This window comes from Octopus bimaculoides, chromosome 8 (assembly GCF_046866305.1).
Source record: "Octopus bimaculoides isolate indiv1 chromosome 8, ASM4686630v1, whole genome shotgun sequence".
NCBI lineage: Eukaryota > Metazoa > Mollusca > Cephalopoda > Octopoda > Octopodidae > Octopus > Octopus bimaculoides.
The window spans coordinates 70205624-70222637 of record NC_142935.1 but is presented as its reverse complement, the minus strand read 5'-3'; the positions used below and the strand labels follow the sequence as shown (position 1 = coordinate 70222637).

General features: G+C 34.8%; 1 protein-coding gene across 1 annotated transcript in view; it reads left to right on the top strand.

The window, feature by feature from the left end:
* Positions 1-17014, top strand: part of LOC106867808 (atrial natriuretic peptide receptor 1) — an 898165-nt gene that overhangs the window by 95661 nt on the left and 785490 nt on the right. The gene's annotated exons all lie outside the window — the stretch shown is intronic.

Here is a 17014-nt window from a genome sequence, read left to right as displayed (position 1 = left end):
ATATATATATATATATATATATATATATATATATATATATATATATATATATATATATATGTATATATATATATATATATATATATATATATATATATATATGTATATATATATATATATATATATATATATATATATATATATATATATATATATATATATATATATATATATATATATATATATATGTGTGTGTGTGCAGGAGTAGCTGTGTGGTAAATAGATTGCTTACCAACCACATGGTTCCGGGTTCATTCCCGCTGCGTGGCACCTTGGGCAAGTGTATTCTACTATAGCTTCGGGCCGACCAAACCCTTGTGAGTGGATTTGGTAGACGGAAACTGAAAGAAGCCCGTCGTATGTATGTATGTATATATATATATATATATATATATATATATATATATATATATATATATATATATACAATAACATATATTGCTGGAAATAGGAGTCAAACCACTTATAGCTTCGTAAAAGCACATTTATATATACTGACAGGGTAGATAGCTGTCCAATGAGCGAAGCAAAGATAGAATACTAGACTGCACGGTTTAATCCTAGTGCAGAATGTCAACAGTGTGCTTTCACTGCTTCCATAGAACAGTTAATTCTCTCTGTCAGTATATTTATTGGCGAAATGTAAATTGTCTGTAGGGGACTTAAGTGTGTACATCTGCTTATGAGTAACTACTCGAGGTTGGAGAGAGAAATATGGTTGCAGTTATCACAAATTAGGAGAGAAGGATCATTTGTCACAAGCCGTTCCAATCTTGGCTCTCTTTTTATCAATGCGTATTTCTGTTTATTACCTTCAAGTAAGGAAGCAACTTCTCAGATTTTTCTCCTACATTTTGGTTGGTCCATTTCATCACTCTGTCAGTTTCTGTGCATCTTATTCAAACTGTTTAAAGGGCAACTGTTATATTTTTGAAACGCACATTTGGTTTACATCGGACCCTCTTTGATCCATTTATCTTACCACATAACAGTTGTTTTGTGCATTCGTTGATAGCACAGCTGTGCTTGCTTATATGGTTATAGAAATCCTTAAAGGAAGAACCCTGTGACAATATTTTAAATAAACTACAAATGGTATTCAATCATTTGAATGAATATACATAGAGGTAGGGAGGATAGACTGATAGATAGATAGATAGATGAATATAGATAGAGGTTGGAAGGATAGATAGATTGATAGATAGATAGATAGATAGACATACATACATACATACAGACAGACAGACAGATAGATAGATATGTTTCTTTTATTAGCCACACAGATAGATAGATAGACGGATAGACAGATGGAGAGATAGATCGATACATATATGTGTATGCATGCTTTTCTGCATGATTAATTGCCTTTGTCTGTGTGGCATTTTAAAGACATTTTGTGGAAGTCTTTAAATGTTAAATGGGCTGACTACGGATTAAATGTCGATTTTTGTTGAAATAATTATGTTCGCCGCTAACTAAATATCCTGACGGTGTTGCGTTTTTACACATGCATACATCCAAAACAAAATGTGTGTGTGTGTCTGTGTGTGTATTTGTGTGTGTGTGGGGGGGGTCGCGTATGTGTGTGTATGTGTGCGTATATGTAAGTGCAGGTATGCGTAAGAAAGAGAAACAAATTGCGAGAGAGCTAGACAGACATTGGCTATGCAAATGTGGACTGGATAAAAATTTATTGATTGTTATTTTGTCATTATATATGGCTATTAAATTATTAAACGTTGCTCAAATTCTACTGTAAATGTCTGCACATTTAGGATCTTCGTTTCATAACGAATTCTGGTTTCAATCCGACTCAGAATCATAAACTCGAACCGCATATGATACAGTGATGGCGATTTTTATTTCTTGCCTTTTTCAATTACATATACCAAGTTTGTTTGTTTTTTTGTTTTTTTTTTTACAACAAGGCAAATTTTCACTATACTAATGAATATTTTACTACCCATATTCTGTGTATCTAGGCACTATTTTCATTTCAACAGTTGACACTCAGATGCCCTGTATTGAAAAAGATTTAAGAAAGGTGAGACGCGTTTGTTGTACTTGTGTGTCACTGCAGCGACGACGTTCGTCTAATTCTTAAATGCATTAATTGACTACATAGCACACCGAAACAAAACCAAAAAAATATTACGCAAGTATTCCCCCCCCCCCCACACACACACACACAAACACACGCATTCCTCACAAACACGATCACCGGAATATAAAGGAAACTAGCACCCTAGCATAGAATGACACGCTGAATAAATTCCCCTTTCTAATGCATCTGTTGTTGCTGGAATGTTGATCTCACAGCATTGACCAACAGAGTAGCCCAGTGTTTCTTGGCTTTCTTGACTGCATGTATGTTTCAATTTGGTTAATTGGACATGAAAGTGCTAGGGTTTCTGTCAGACGACTACGAAATGTTAAGCCTAATGGGTCCGAATCAAACTGGCTATGTGGTAAGAAGCTTACTTCCCAACCAAATAGTTCATGGTTCAGTCCCGCTGCGTGGAACCGTATGCAAATATCTTCTACTATAGCCTCGGACCGACCAAAGCCTTCTGAGGGGATTTGGTAGGCGGAAGCTCAAAGAAGCCTGTCGTATATATACACATCTATGTGCGTGTCGACTCTGTTTGTCCCCCACCACAACGTGTCAACGGGTGTTGGTGTATTTGCATCTATTCACAATGCTTTTGTCGGTCCACGTCTATAGTAGAAAACACTTGCACAAGGTCTCGCACAGTGGGACTGAACCTGGAACTATGTAGTTAGGAAGCAAGCTTATTACCACACAGCCACAATATCTTGTCTTCTAATGGTGTTTATACATTTAGGATGATACACAGATGGAAAACATATGCATGTATACATAAATAACGAGAGTGAAGAAAGAGAAGGGGGTAGTGGAGAAATTAATGACTTTCTGATATATTATTCTTGGTAGTCTCTGAACTGAATGTAAGATGGAAAAATCGAAATAGTTAGGATAGTATGTAAGCTCAGTTGGATAATCGTGTTAGGTTTTGTGATATTGGACTATTATTGCACTGTCACGGGAAATCAGTTCTACTCAGTAATAAATTATTCGACTGGAGAAGAATATTTAGTTTTCGGCCCGGAAAATCTCATTGCAAGTAAATAATAGGGATTTGTTATAACAGACTTCCAAAATAAGATTGCCTATGCCTGTTTAGTTATTAGAAAACCTTGTCAGTGGCTGAAACTAACGTTGATTTCAATCTATATTCTTTAACACGTGTTTTCTTCCCAAATATGTCTTGGTACTATAATTCTGATTAACATGTACATAATATATTGAGAAATAATTTCCCCTAAAAAGTTGTTAAAGATGCTATAAAAAAAAAAGATAGTGAATGGTGAAATTAGAATGCAAATTTAAGTTATTTACGTCATACCTTTTTTAAATTTCTGAGCACAGCTTAATTGTGAATGTTAGTAAATTCTTTTCACTTTCAATATTTCCAGTACCAATTTTATATCTAAATATTCTAGTAGTCGCAAAATACATTGTGATGGTTAATGAACCAGATAAATTCTAAAGACTAAAATATTGGTTACGTACAATGACTCGAGACTACTAGTGTACAGAAAGAGCGGTTATATATATCTTCACCGCCCTGAAAGTATAAAAAGACGATGAAATTCTATTATTGGTAACATTTGAATCCTAGCGTATGGTCTTATCTGGTATAAAGGTGTCTTTGTCTCAGATACTAAAACTGGTAATGGAAGGAAATAAACCTTATTTTATTGATACCAGAAGGGTAAAACTGAGAGTCATCTCCAGCAAATACTGAATTCTAATTCTAAAATGGAATTAACTTGAAAATAACAATAAAATGTTACCAGTCAAAAACTATGGGGAACTAGGTAAACAGTAGAATAAAGTAAAGAGAGCTTGAAATATAAAAAGAAGCTGAAATAGAGAAGTGAAGGACATGGAAATTGAAAGGGGATGTATATACAGACATGCACGCATACATAAATATATACATGTGCCTACATACATACATATATACATACATATATACATACATACATACATACATGCATGCATGCATACGTAATTAAAAAGATCGCTTGCCAACCACATGGTTCAGACTTCAGTCCCACTGCGTGGCACCTTCAGCAAGAATCTTCTACTATAGCCTCAGGACGACCAGAATCTTATGAGTGTATGTGTTAGATGGAAACTGCGAGTTTCCTGTTGTATATATATGTGTGTGTGTGTGTTTGTGTTTTTGTATACATATATATATATATATATATATATATATATATATATATATATATATATATATATATATATATACTAGCAGAAATACCCGGCCTTGCCCGGGTTAAAGAGAATAATGAAATCTAAAAACGCCGTCTAGACTACGCATCATCTTTATATATAGAGATGTATATACACACACGCACCCAAACACACGTATATATATGTATATCAATATAAATATATGAAAGTCAATGAAGTTTCGTAAAAGAAGGTGATCATGTACATACTTTCTTGCTGTTGTGATTATAACACCTCATTGTAAACTATGTTCCTTGTTTTCCCTTGTGGAGCATATACAAATAGGTGTTTTGTTGCTGCCCACTCTTGAGCAGCCAACATACAGTTGTCCATGTGAGAAGCAGGGCTCTTCCAAGAGAAGACCAGCTACAGACAGTGTTTGACCCTGATATTTGTTTATGGACATGGCAAAAGTCACACGAAGGGGGAATTGTAGTCTTCTGAATGTAAAAGGAATGTCTGCTCCTGATGGAGTAAGAGGAATTCTTGGAATAAAGACGTCATCCCCTTTTGCACATTCAGAAAGAATGGTAGCCTCGATAACGTGTGACATCATTTTCTAAATAATGCTCACCTGTTATGTTCGGGTTAAAATTTCATCAACATCAAAAATATATGAATTTTCATGGGAGTTATGGCCGTTATGCAAAGAATATAATTTCCAAATTTCATAAAGATCCATTCAGTACTTTTAACGTAGTTTTGGATAAAAAAACAAATGACTAATGTGTGTGTTTGTGTGCATGTGTATGTGTGTGCCATGGGTGTATATATGTATAGATATCTGTATGCATGTATATATGTATATATGTGTACATATTACATGTACATCTATATATATATATACATCTACACATATGTATACATATACATGTATGTATAGATCTATATATATATATACATATACGTGTACATCTATATGTATACATATACATCTCTCTCTCTCTCTCTCTCTCTCTCTCTCTTTCTCTCTTGCTCTTTATCTCTCTCTCTTTCTCTCTCTCTTTCTCTCTTTCTCTCTCTCTCTCTCTGAAAGTATCTGTGATTACAGTATCGAAATGGTGTACATATACATGTATATGTATACATATACATCTCTCTCTCTCTCTCTCTTTCTCTCTCTCTCTCTCTCTCTCTCTCTCTCTCTCTTTCTGTCTCTCTCTTTCTCTCTTTCTCTCTCTGTGAAAGTATCTGTCACTACAGTATCGAAATGTGATTGTTTCAGTTAGTGGAATAGTTTCATTTTTAAAGTGAAAGTATTTGACATGAGTGTTTTTGTTTCACTTTTGACACGTAATACTTAAATAGTGGAGGAGATATTATGTTGCCGTGTGCTCGAACTCTGCAAGAAGTTAATAATTTTTTTTGACTAAAACACAACTGGAACCCTAAGTAAGGCATGTGTAAAATTTGAATGAAATTGGTTGCGTAGTTCTCGAGTTTTAGGGATTCACACAGACAGACAGACAGACAGACAGACACACATTCTCATTTTTATATATATAGATAAGTCAGTAAATAGTGGGGTTGTGTTAGCCGCACGTGGAGAAATAATAGGAAAATGAAAAAAAGCCAGAATGCTGAACTGGGAGCATAATTTAATAAAGATTTTTACTAACCGGTTTTCATTGTGATGAAGCAAATTATCAAGAAGAAGGAGAATGAAAATGTTTTTTTACAAAGAAGTACAAAAAAGTACAAAATGAAGAAAATAATATATAAAACAATAATATATAAAAAAATAAATATACCCATACATTATATTGTCTTTGAGCTTTTGTAGTTCAATAGTAGTTCATGTATAAATTGGTAGGAAAAATAATGATGCATGAGAGTTGAGAGTTTTGTTAGGTTTAAAAAAAGGGTTAAAAGTTTGTGTTAAGCAGGAAATGTGGTGTCAAAACAGGAAGTGTGTGTAAGGGGAGACAAGTGTTTTTAGTTAGAGTTCATAACTCTAACTAAAAATTCTAAACTTCTAAAAATTCAAGGCAGTACCTGGCCGCAGTGTAATGAATGAAACAAGTGAAAGATAAAAGATAAATTATACATGTACGTCCCTGTGAAAATCTCAATAAATTGTTTAACATAATAGACCTGACATTGTAATTTGTGAATGAGAAGAGAAATGGTGCACAGTTGTGGAAATCAGCTTCCCGCCGGATGTTAGGATTGAGCTAAAGGTCAGCGAAAAAAAAACAACCCAACGCTGAACTATTGTGGAATCTACAGCTACTCTATCCAGATGACAAGTTCAGGTTTATACCTGTAATTATTGAGGCACTGGGATACGTAACACACTGCCTGAATACCAGTCTTGAGAAATTAGGCTTCTCAAAAGCAGAAAGCAGATGGTTGATTCGAAGACTAGAAATCCAATCCAACAGTGGAACTGTAAACATCTGTAAAACTTTCAAGATGTTTATTATTTAATTATATATGAGAATGTCTAGACATAAAAGTATATGCATGAGAATACATACATAAAAACAAAACACAAATCTGCACATATACATACAAACATACAAAAATACCCAGTGGGTGTTGAAATTCCAGTGAAGGAACCTTAGATCTGGGTTAGAAACTGGGACTTTCTCTATTGACAAGAAATCCTGAAATAAAACTGAATAATGTCATACATACAAACATACATACATACATACATACATACATACATACATACATACATACGTACATAAACTGTGACATAGACCGCCTCTGCCTAAAACGAAAACACGGCAGCAGAGGCTTAACATCGATCCAAAATGCCTTTGAATCTCGTATCATATTCCTTCGGCAACATCTTCTAACCACCAAGTGTCAAAGTGTATCCCTTCACTAAGTTTGCATACATAAGGCTGATAACGTCATAAGATTTGGAAGGCAGCTCCTTGAGTAACATTCCTTGTCTGATAAACTAGAATACATGTCCAAAGAAGTCGCACGACTCTACCGCAACGTAACGTCAGATGAAAGTATGAGCCTGTGTGAGGAGAAGATTATGCATTGATATATTTGTAGAAAGCACCAAGGTGATAATAATATTGATCCTCAAAGCAGTCTATCATGGACAAATAGCCGGATTAATACCTCCCATTTTGAAGGGTATGCATGTGTAATCCAGGAACAAGAGATATCAACCAAGTACCTAATGCATAAAAGAGATAGAGAAGCAGGAAAAACAGTAAAATGTGACAACCGATGCAGACTTTGTGGAGTTGACACCGAAGATAACACCCACATCATAGGCAGTTATCCTAAAATGTCGTCACGGTATTATCTACCGATGAGACATGATATCCTAGCTAGGACACTTTATTATGTATTCCGTCGGAAAGATAACCCCCAGGACAAAGAAATAAGAACCCACAGTATGTTAGAAGCGATAGCCACTTATAATAAAAAAGGGAGTACTGGTGGAATATCCCAGTGAAGACCTCACTAAAACGTAAGCACAACAGACCTGATATAATGATTTGGGATAGAGAAGAGATATTGTGTAAAGTTGTGAAAATTAGCTACCCGACGGATGTTAACATAAAACTGAAGATCACTGAAAAAGATAATATCTATGCTGAACTATGAGAAATCAGGAGTTGCCCTATCCAGATTACAAATTCAGGTTTGTACCTGTAATTATTGGGGACCAGGGATATGTAACACACTGCCTAAATACCAATCTTGATAAATTAGGCTTTTCAAAAGTAGAAAGGAGAAAGCTAATTCGAAGACTACAGATCCAATCAACTGGAACTGTTAAAATCTGTAAAACTTTCCAGAAGTTTATCACTTAAATATATAGGCGCATGTTTAGATATGCAACTATATGCATGAGAATACGTACATAAAGTAAAACATACAAATCTTCTCATATATATACGAACAAAAATACCCTGTTTTTGATGTTGAAATTCCAATGAAGAAGCCTCGAATCTAGGTTAGAAACCATCACTTTCTTTATTGGCAAGAAATCTTGAAATAAAACTGAACAATGACATACATACATACATACATACATACATACATACATACATACATACATATATGCATGCATGCATACATACATACAAGTATATGCAAATCTATGTTGTATTAATGAAAAAAGTAGTATGTACATTTTCTGAAACATTAGGATCTGGGAAATGTTTTAGAAGTACAAGCATCTGAAAAACATCAACCTATGTGTGAAATCTACATTTAACAAAGCATTCAAAGTAGTTAGTAAACTATTCAGTTGAGAGCAGTGCTAACAGAGTAGGTGTTCTATAGTGTATTGATACATCCGTAAGAACCCATATCATTGGTCAAGAGTTGATCAAGAACAATACTCACCGATCTAACGATTTTCTTTGTGATAGACATTAAACTAGTTCATGCAGATTATAATAACGTATTATTTCTTTGAGAATGTTTATTGAAATACCACAAAATATAAATTTTCAAACATTCCACTAATAGGCGTGAACCACATGGTTCCGGGTTCACTGCCACGGCGTGGCACCTTGGGCAAGTGTCTTCTACTATAGCCTCGGGGCGACTGAAGCTTTGTGAGTGGATTTGGTAGACGGAAACTGAAAGAAGCCTGTCGTATATATGTATGTATATGTGTGTGTGTATGTGTCTGTATATGTTTGTGCTTCTATGTTTGACCCCCCAACATGTCTTGACAACTGATGCTAGAGTGTTTACGTCCCCGTAACTTAGCGGTTCGACCTAAGAACCCGATAGAATAAGTACTAGGCTTACAAAGAATAAGTCCTGTGGTCGATTTGCTCGACTAAAGGAGGTACTCCAGCATGGTCACAGTCAAATGATTGTAACAAGTAAAAGAGTAATAATTTCCAAACAACAACATTGAATGTGTGCCTCCACTTCTTTTCACTAACGGCTACTGATAATTATAATTTTAAGATATTATTTCCAAACAATGAATCTTTCTCAAAAAAAAAGTGTGAGTAAGAGATAGAGAAAAGACTATAATAGTGTGCTTTCTTTCATTAAAATAGCAAAATTTTATTAAAATAATCGCATTTATTAGAATGTCACAGAAGAACAAAATTATGAATAGAAGAGATTATTTGTGACACAAAACCCTGGAGAAGTGAGCATAGGAGATTATAACATAAAGTCTATTTACAGGTGTTCGTCTGATATGCAAAGTCGCTAATTAATCGTTAAATTTAATGTTCATAAGACTTCTATTTCTTTCATTTTCCACTTTAATCAACTTTTGTTGATAAACACGAATTTTCGGGAGAGAAGATATTTTAATTAATCACGCACAGCTAATGAGAAAACTTTTATCTCAGCTGCCTGAATATGTTAAAAGTCTATCAACATTCAGATTTATATTACTCAGCAATGTTGATTTCTGACTTCAGCTTCTCGACTCACAAGGCAAGCCATTAATGAGATTACATAAAGATGTATTCATTAAGAGTGAGCATACACAGCATATTTGACGGTTGGGTATCCCACAATTTGGAATTGGACATGTGAAATTAAAGTAGGGACTTTGAATTTTACGAGAGAATGTAAAGTTGATAAGATGCAGGAGCCATGAAAACAAATGACAACAGCAACAATCTATAATGTAGAATTGGGTAGCTATTACCTTCTCTAATATTATACACTCAACAGCCAGATAAATGTTTAAACTTATTTTGTCGACACCAGCTTAATGCAAGTCAGACGCACACTGAATTTTAAGTCTCATGTATTACATCTAACCGCGAATTGAAGTCCCATAATTGTATCGCGTACTGTTAAAGTGGTACATTTTCGTTCACACGTTATAAAATACAATGTCTACTAAAGTGTAACTATGAGCGGGGTTCTGAAAAGTTCCTCGCTTCGAATAAAACAAAATACAGGAGGATCAGTTAATTATGATTCTACTCAACCTATTCCTGTCTCGGATTCACACACTTATTGCATCTTTCCTTTCAGTTATTCAAGATCTGAATGTAAAAGTAGTCGGAATATCGGGCTTCCTACCAGACCCGATACCCTTAAAGCCAGGGACTTTTCAGCGCCCTGCCATATATACCAATCAATACCCAGGTTATTGTAACCTACAAAAATGCCTATTGCCGGAAATATAATGTCATTCTTTTCTCTTCAATACCAAGGTGTCAGCCAACTGAGATATACTCTTTCAAATTTGAAATGCCTTAATGAAGAGAAATATGAAATAACGGAGAAAAGGACGATATAGTTTTGCAACAGCATAACAGTTGCACCATTGTTCATATTAAATACTTTATATATCCTTGGTTAAGCATAACACGTAAAGAAAACCTCCTAAATCGCTACCAAATCTACGTCGTAGAAGTATTGATAAACATTTTTGCGAACTCCAAAACATAGTATAGCAAAAGCAAAATATCACAAACCATTTAAGAACCACAAAATACATCCGATCTACAAAGCACCAATGAGATTCATAAACCAATACTCCCAAGTTAGGTCTAGAGATTTACATACAGGCATCCAGCAACAATGAAACTTTCACCTGGTTGTTCGAGTTGCTAGGTATAACAACTGCACTATTTCCAAATTATACCTTACTGCCTTTAAAGCAAAAACAAAAGAAACACTTCAGTAGATAATTTAATGCGAGACATTCGTTAGAAAACCGTAAAGTCACGACTAGAATGTTCTCGATGATGATTCTGTTTAATACGGGCAGAATTGCCTTAAGGAAAATCAACAACACGTATGCTACTACTAGTACTACTACTACTACTACTACTACTACTACTACTACTACTACTACTACTAGTAATACTAATAATAATAATAATAATAATAATAATACAAAACCACTCGTTACATTCGGTTGTTCTACTCAACTACATTTAACGCATCTAGATGTCTTAGCCCTATTGTATTTCCCTAACCCCATTCGAGGTCAGCATTTATGCCACCTGAATTCAATTTTTCACCACTATATCCTGCAGATGTCGACTTGACAGATGTTTCAACGGAAGATCTAACGTATCAATGACGCCTGCCTCGAAAGATGTAGGAAAGTTAGATTCACTGTTTATTCTTCCACTATGTACCATTAAAAAAAAAATGTTGATTGTATACTTCAGAAAAGTATACACACACACACACACACACACACACACACACACACACACACACACACACACACACACACACACACACACATACACACACACACACACACACACACACACACACACACACACACACACACACACACATATATATATATATATATAAAGAATAAAATATTTTGAATGGTACAACAATGCACTATAATACAAAAAAAATGGTCTATATACCTGTTGTAATTTAGTTTCCTATAGTCCGATGATATTTCGGAATTACAATTCCTTCTTCAGATATTCTTAGATGGAGTCTCTGCTATAAACTGTTTTCTAACAGTTTTCTTTTTTTTTCGGAAGCGTCTCAGTAGTGGTCTCACGAAGCCTATTCCGGAATTCCTCATGAGAAGCGCGTGAGGTCGGCTATGTTTCAATCTCGTGTGTGTTGGTAAATCTGTAGCGCTGCTTCTAAGTTATGTGTTATACGTGCAGCTTTTCTTTTTTTGTTGCCCTTCTTTTTTTTTTGTTATACACAATACATGAGCATGTTATTAAGAATGAACCTACACACATCCAAATGTAGCTAAATAATATATTGATTACCAACCTCCATCCTGTTGTTAATTTGGGGTCCTAGTCTGTGTATGAGAAAAGCTTCCTTAATTCTTAAATTACCCCTGCATCTGTCTAGATGCTTTCTGAAGGAGGAGGTTCTCGTGTTCAGATGTTCTTTGATGCGGACGTGTAACGGTCTTGTTGTGCTTCCCACATAGAACTTGTTGCATTTGTTACATTGTATTTTATACACAACATTTACCCGTTGGCATAAATCTGTGTCACGAATGGGAGAGTGTGTTAGTATGCATTGATTGTTGTCCCTTATTCGTTTCTTTGAGAGGTGTCCTCTCAGAGAGGGGTGGGAGTGGGCTAGTTGTATGTCTAGCCCTTCTCTTCTTATGGCTCTTCGGATGGCTACACTACACGCTTCCTAGATATATTGAAAACCAGCGGATATCCTAGATCCATTGTAAATCGGCTTAAGTATCCAAGACGACGAACAACATAGAAAACCCATCAACATATGCTTCCTTAAAATGCCCCATTTTAGCGAGAGGATAACTACAGCCATGATAAAGAGAAATAAAATTGATAATACTAATACTAATAATAATAATAATAAGAAGAAGAAGAAGAAGAAGAAGAAGAAGAAGAAGAAGAAGAAGAAGAAGAAGAAGAAGAAGAAGAAGAAGAAGAAGAAGAAGAAAAAAAAGAAGAAGAAGAAGAAGAAGAAGAAGAAGAAGAAGAAGAAGAAGAAGAAGAAGAACAAGAAGAAGAAAGTTTCTAAATTAGATAAAAAGCCATCAGAATGGAGGGCAAGGAGTCAGTTGATTAAACATACTCAAAAGTGATTCTTCATTTTTAGAACTCCAGGGTAAAGTAAGGCAAGGAGCCTCTGTACATAGGCCGACTGCACCTTTTGTGATAATACTAAACAGTCTGTAATATAAAAGGTTTCATTACTTTCTCTATACTATAATATCTATGAATCTGTGTATACATTTACATATTATTATCTTAAGTGTAAGAACTGGTACCTGGAAATTCACGGCTGTAATAAACGTTCCCCTTTCTGATTTGATGCATGTTTTACAGATATTTGTGTCATTGCCGTGGGGGAGCAATGGCGCAGTGGTTAGGGCAGCGGACTCGCGGTCGTAGGATCGCAGTTTCGATTCCCAGACCGGGCGTTGTGAGTGTTTATTGAGCAAAAACACCTAAAGCGCCACGAGGCTCCGGCAGGGGATGGTGGCGAATCCTGCTGTACTCTTTGACCATAACTTTCTGTAAGTCTCACTCTTACTTTCTGTTTCGGCTGTGCCTGTAATTCAAAGGGCCAGCCTTGTCACACTGTGTCACGCTGAATATACCCGAGAACTACGTTAAGGGTACACGTGTCTGTGGAGTGCTCAGCCACTTGCACGTTAATTTCACGGGCAGACTGTTCTGTTGATCAGATCAACTGGAACCCTCGACGTCGTAAGCGACGGAGTGCCAACAACAAAAAATTGTGTCATTGCCACACTAAGTTACAATATCACCATTATATTTTCAAATTCGTTCTATTGCCGAAGTCGCTAAACGCTCAGCAGTTGAACTTTATCGTTGTTTGTGTTTTTTCTTAGGTTTCGTTCTATAGTTACAACTGCTGAAAATGAAAGTCAGATGTGTTAACAAGCTGAACATAACTATAGATTATTATTCTTCAGTTTTCGTATTCTTTAAGCAACATGTGCGAGCCTTTGCGTGCGTCTGTGCCTGTTTTATTTCGACAATCATGTTGAAAGCATTTGGCAGGTGTTTAGCAAAATCTCAGAGGGATTTCTTTCAACGGCTAATTAGGATTATATTGGTACTAATGCTTACAACTTTGTACTCATAGTATATATTCAGTTTATGTTATACATATGCTTCTAAATCGTGAATATCTCTAAACACTGAAACTTACATTTGAAATTAATACAGCGGAAGCTGAGCGTGCGTGCGTACGGGCATATGAGTGATTATATGTGTGCCTGTGCGTGTGCATGTGTACTCATATACACACATACATATATCTACACACATATATATACATGTATACACACATGCACGCATACAAACACAAATGGATGTATATATATATATATATATATATATATATATATATATATATATATATATATATGTGTGTGTGTGTGTGTGTGTGTGGGTGTGTATATATATATATACATACATATATATATATATATATATATATATATATATATATATATATATATATATATATATATATATATATATATATATATATATATATATATATATATATATATATATATATATATATATATATATACTCTATGTACAAGCACACAGCGAGGATATTATAAATCTAGATATTACTATCGGTGCCAAGTATAAACTGTAATTATATGACGCAACTTGGAGGTACTCTCCAAGTTCTTGGCTAACACGATATATCGGTCGGTCAAAATTCTTGTCAGAGCGAATATATACCTCGTAAATAGATAATTATACGCAATATGGATTTCCGTGAAGTCCTGTTGTTATACAGCACATATAGCATTTCTGGAACTGGTGCCAATATAAGTACAAATGCCACTAGGTATGTATGTATGTATGTATGTATGTATGTATGTATGCACGCATGCATGTATTCATGCATGTATGTACGTATCTATCTATCTATCCATTTATCTATGTATTTATCTACCTATTTATCTATCTATCCCTGTGTCAATCTACCTATGTATCTATGCATCTATCAGTCCGAATATCTGTCTGTCACTCTCTCTCGCTCTCTCTCTCTCTCTTTCTAATGATTTACCTATGTATCCCTATAAATATTTGGAGACAGACAGACAGACAAGTAGGTAGGTAGGCAGGTAGGTAGGTAGGCAGGTAAGAGGATAGGAAGAAATAGATATCCTTGATATGTGGTTGTATTTATATTTGTATTTTGCGCGGCGAACTGGTAGAACCGTTGGCACGCGGGACTCAATACTTAGCGGCATTTCGTTTGTTGTCTGTAGATTCTGAGTTCAAATTCCACTTAGAGGTTAACTCTAGCTTTCATCCTTTCAGAGTTGATAAAATAAATACCCGTTGCATCCAGGGTTCGACGTAATCGACTTAGCCCCGTCTTAGATATTGCTGGCGTTGTGCTTGAAAACATTCTTTATATTTACATTTATATACCTGTATACATGTAATTATATGTCTGTAAGTGTGTATGTGCAAACGCACACAGACACATACATATATGCTCATATATATATATACATATAAATAGCAAGGATTTAAGTTTCTTGTGATATCGGCAGTTTCCAATAAAGATGTCTTCACAAGTATGTTGTTTTACCAATAACCTTGTATGTAACTTCAAATTTGATTCTTGAATCTCACACAAGATTAATTATCATTGATTATATTCGCCATTAGATAAATCGTTGTCTGACTTAATTAAATAAGATCAAATAAGGGAATCTCGACAGAGAAATCAATGTTATAAATATAGCAAGGACGAAGCTTGAGATCCCTATTGCTTTGAAAATAATTAGTTGAGAAATCAGCTAGTGAAGCCATAAATAGAAATGAAAAGACGGAGTTGTCTTTCTTGGTGTTTTTTCCGTCATAAATCTGTCCCATTTGGTTTGAAATCGGAGTAAACAGCAACACAGAAAACAAATTAATTAAAAATCTATAAAGGAACAGTTATGTGGAGGACTGACCAGCTGAAAATAGTAAACAAGTACCTATACACATCATATTGAAACGTGGGTGCCTATGTATGTATGTATGTATGTATGTATGTATGTATGCATTTATGTTTGTATGTATGTATGTATGTATGTATATATGTATTTGTATGTATGTATGTATGTATTTGTATGTATGTATGTTTCTATTTGTATGTATGTATGCGTGCGTGTATCTATCAACCTGCCTACCTCTCTCTCTTCTCTCTCGGTATGTATATATGAACCTTCTCACGTCTAACACATATATAGCGTCAAACTAATACATCCGCTTGTTCATACAGCTGTCTTCGTCTTTTGTCCCTCTATTAATTTTAGCTATGTATATATATATATATATATATATATATATATATATATATATATATATATATATATATGCTTACATATATGCATAAGGTTGCGTGCGCGTGTGCGTGTGTTTGTGCGTGCCTGCGTGTAACAGTTTCGTATTTGTATATGCTAATGTGTGCGTATGTGAGCGTGTGTAGGTATGACCTCATTTCTTAGAAGCATATATATTTTGTAATTGTACTTTCGTCTGTCTTTTGACTAAATTCCTCTTTTCTTTCTTTTGCAGGTAAGCTTCGTTTTATTTTATAAAACGTTCAACGAATTTTTGCTGAGAAGAGATGTACTTGTGGAGACGATTTTCGTCATATTTTTCTTGAAATTTTCATTATGTCATTTTGAAGACGTGTAAGTTAACTTGCTGCTAAAATTATAAAACATAAATATATTTGTAAATATTTTTCTCCGTAAGCGTTGAATTTCTTTCACAATATTTTTTTCCCACTCATCTTGTTACTTCATTTTCAATCCTTTGCACAAAACCCTGTTGATGAACTGGATACCTCTTCTACACCTACCTAAATGGTGTTTATTATTCGGCGCTTGCTTGTCTCATACTGCCTAAAACCTGATATACATATCCCACTAATTTCTCGGTCCATCATTACCAATATCGTGTCTAACTTCAAGGCTTTCACCAGTCCCTACTCACCTTTTTCCCACCACCGTCTAAGTATGTAGGCCTTTAGTACCTCACATCCTTTAATTTCTCCTTCAACCGTTGATTTCAAGAGAAAATGTTAAATACGACAATCAACTCGGTATTGGAGAACCAGCAGGGGACAAATGCAAGCCTTTACATGTTAATACTCTTGTGTTCTTCCAATATATACATTACTATATATTGTTATATTGTTATATATTGTTATATCACGTTTCAACATGAAACTGCAGACATTTTAGTAATTACGTCATCGTGTCAGAAGATAAATCGTTTT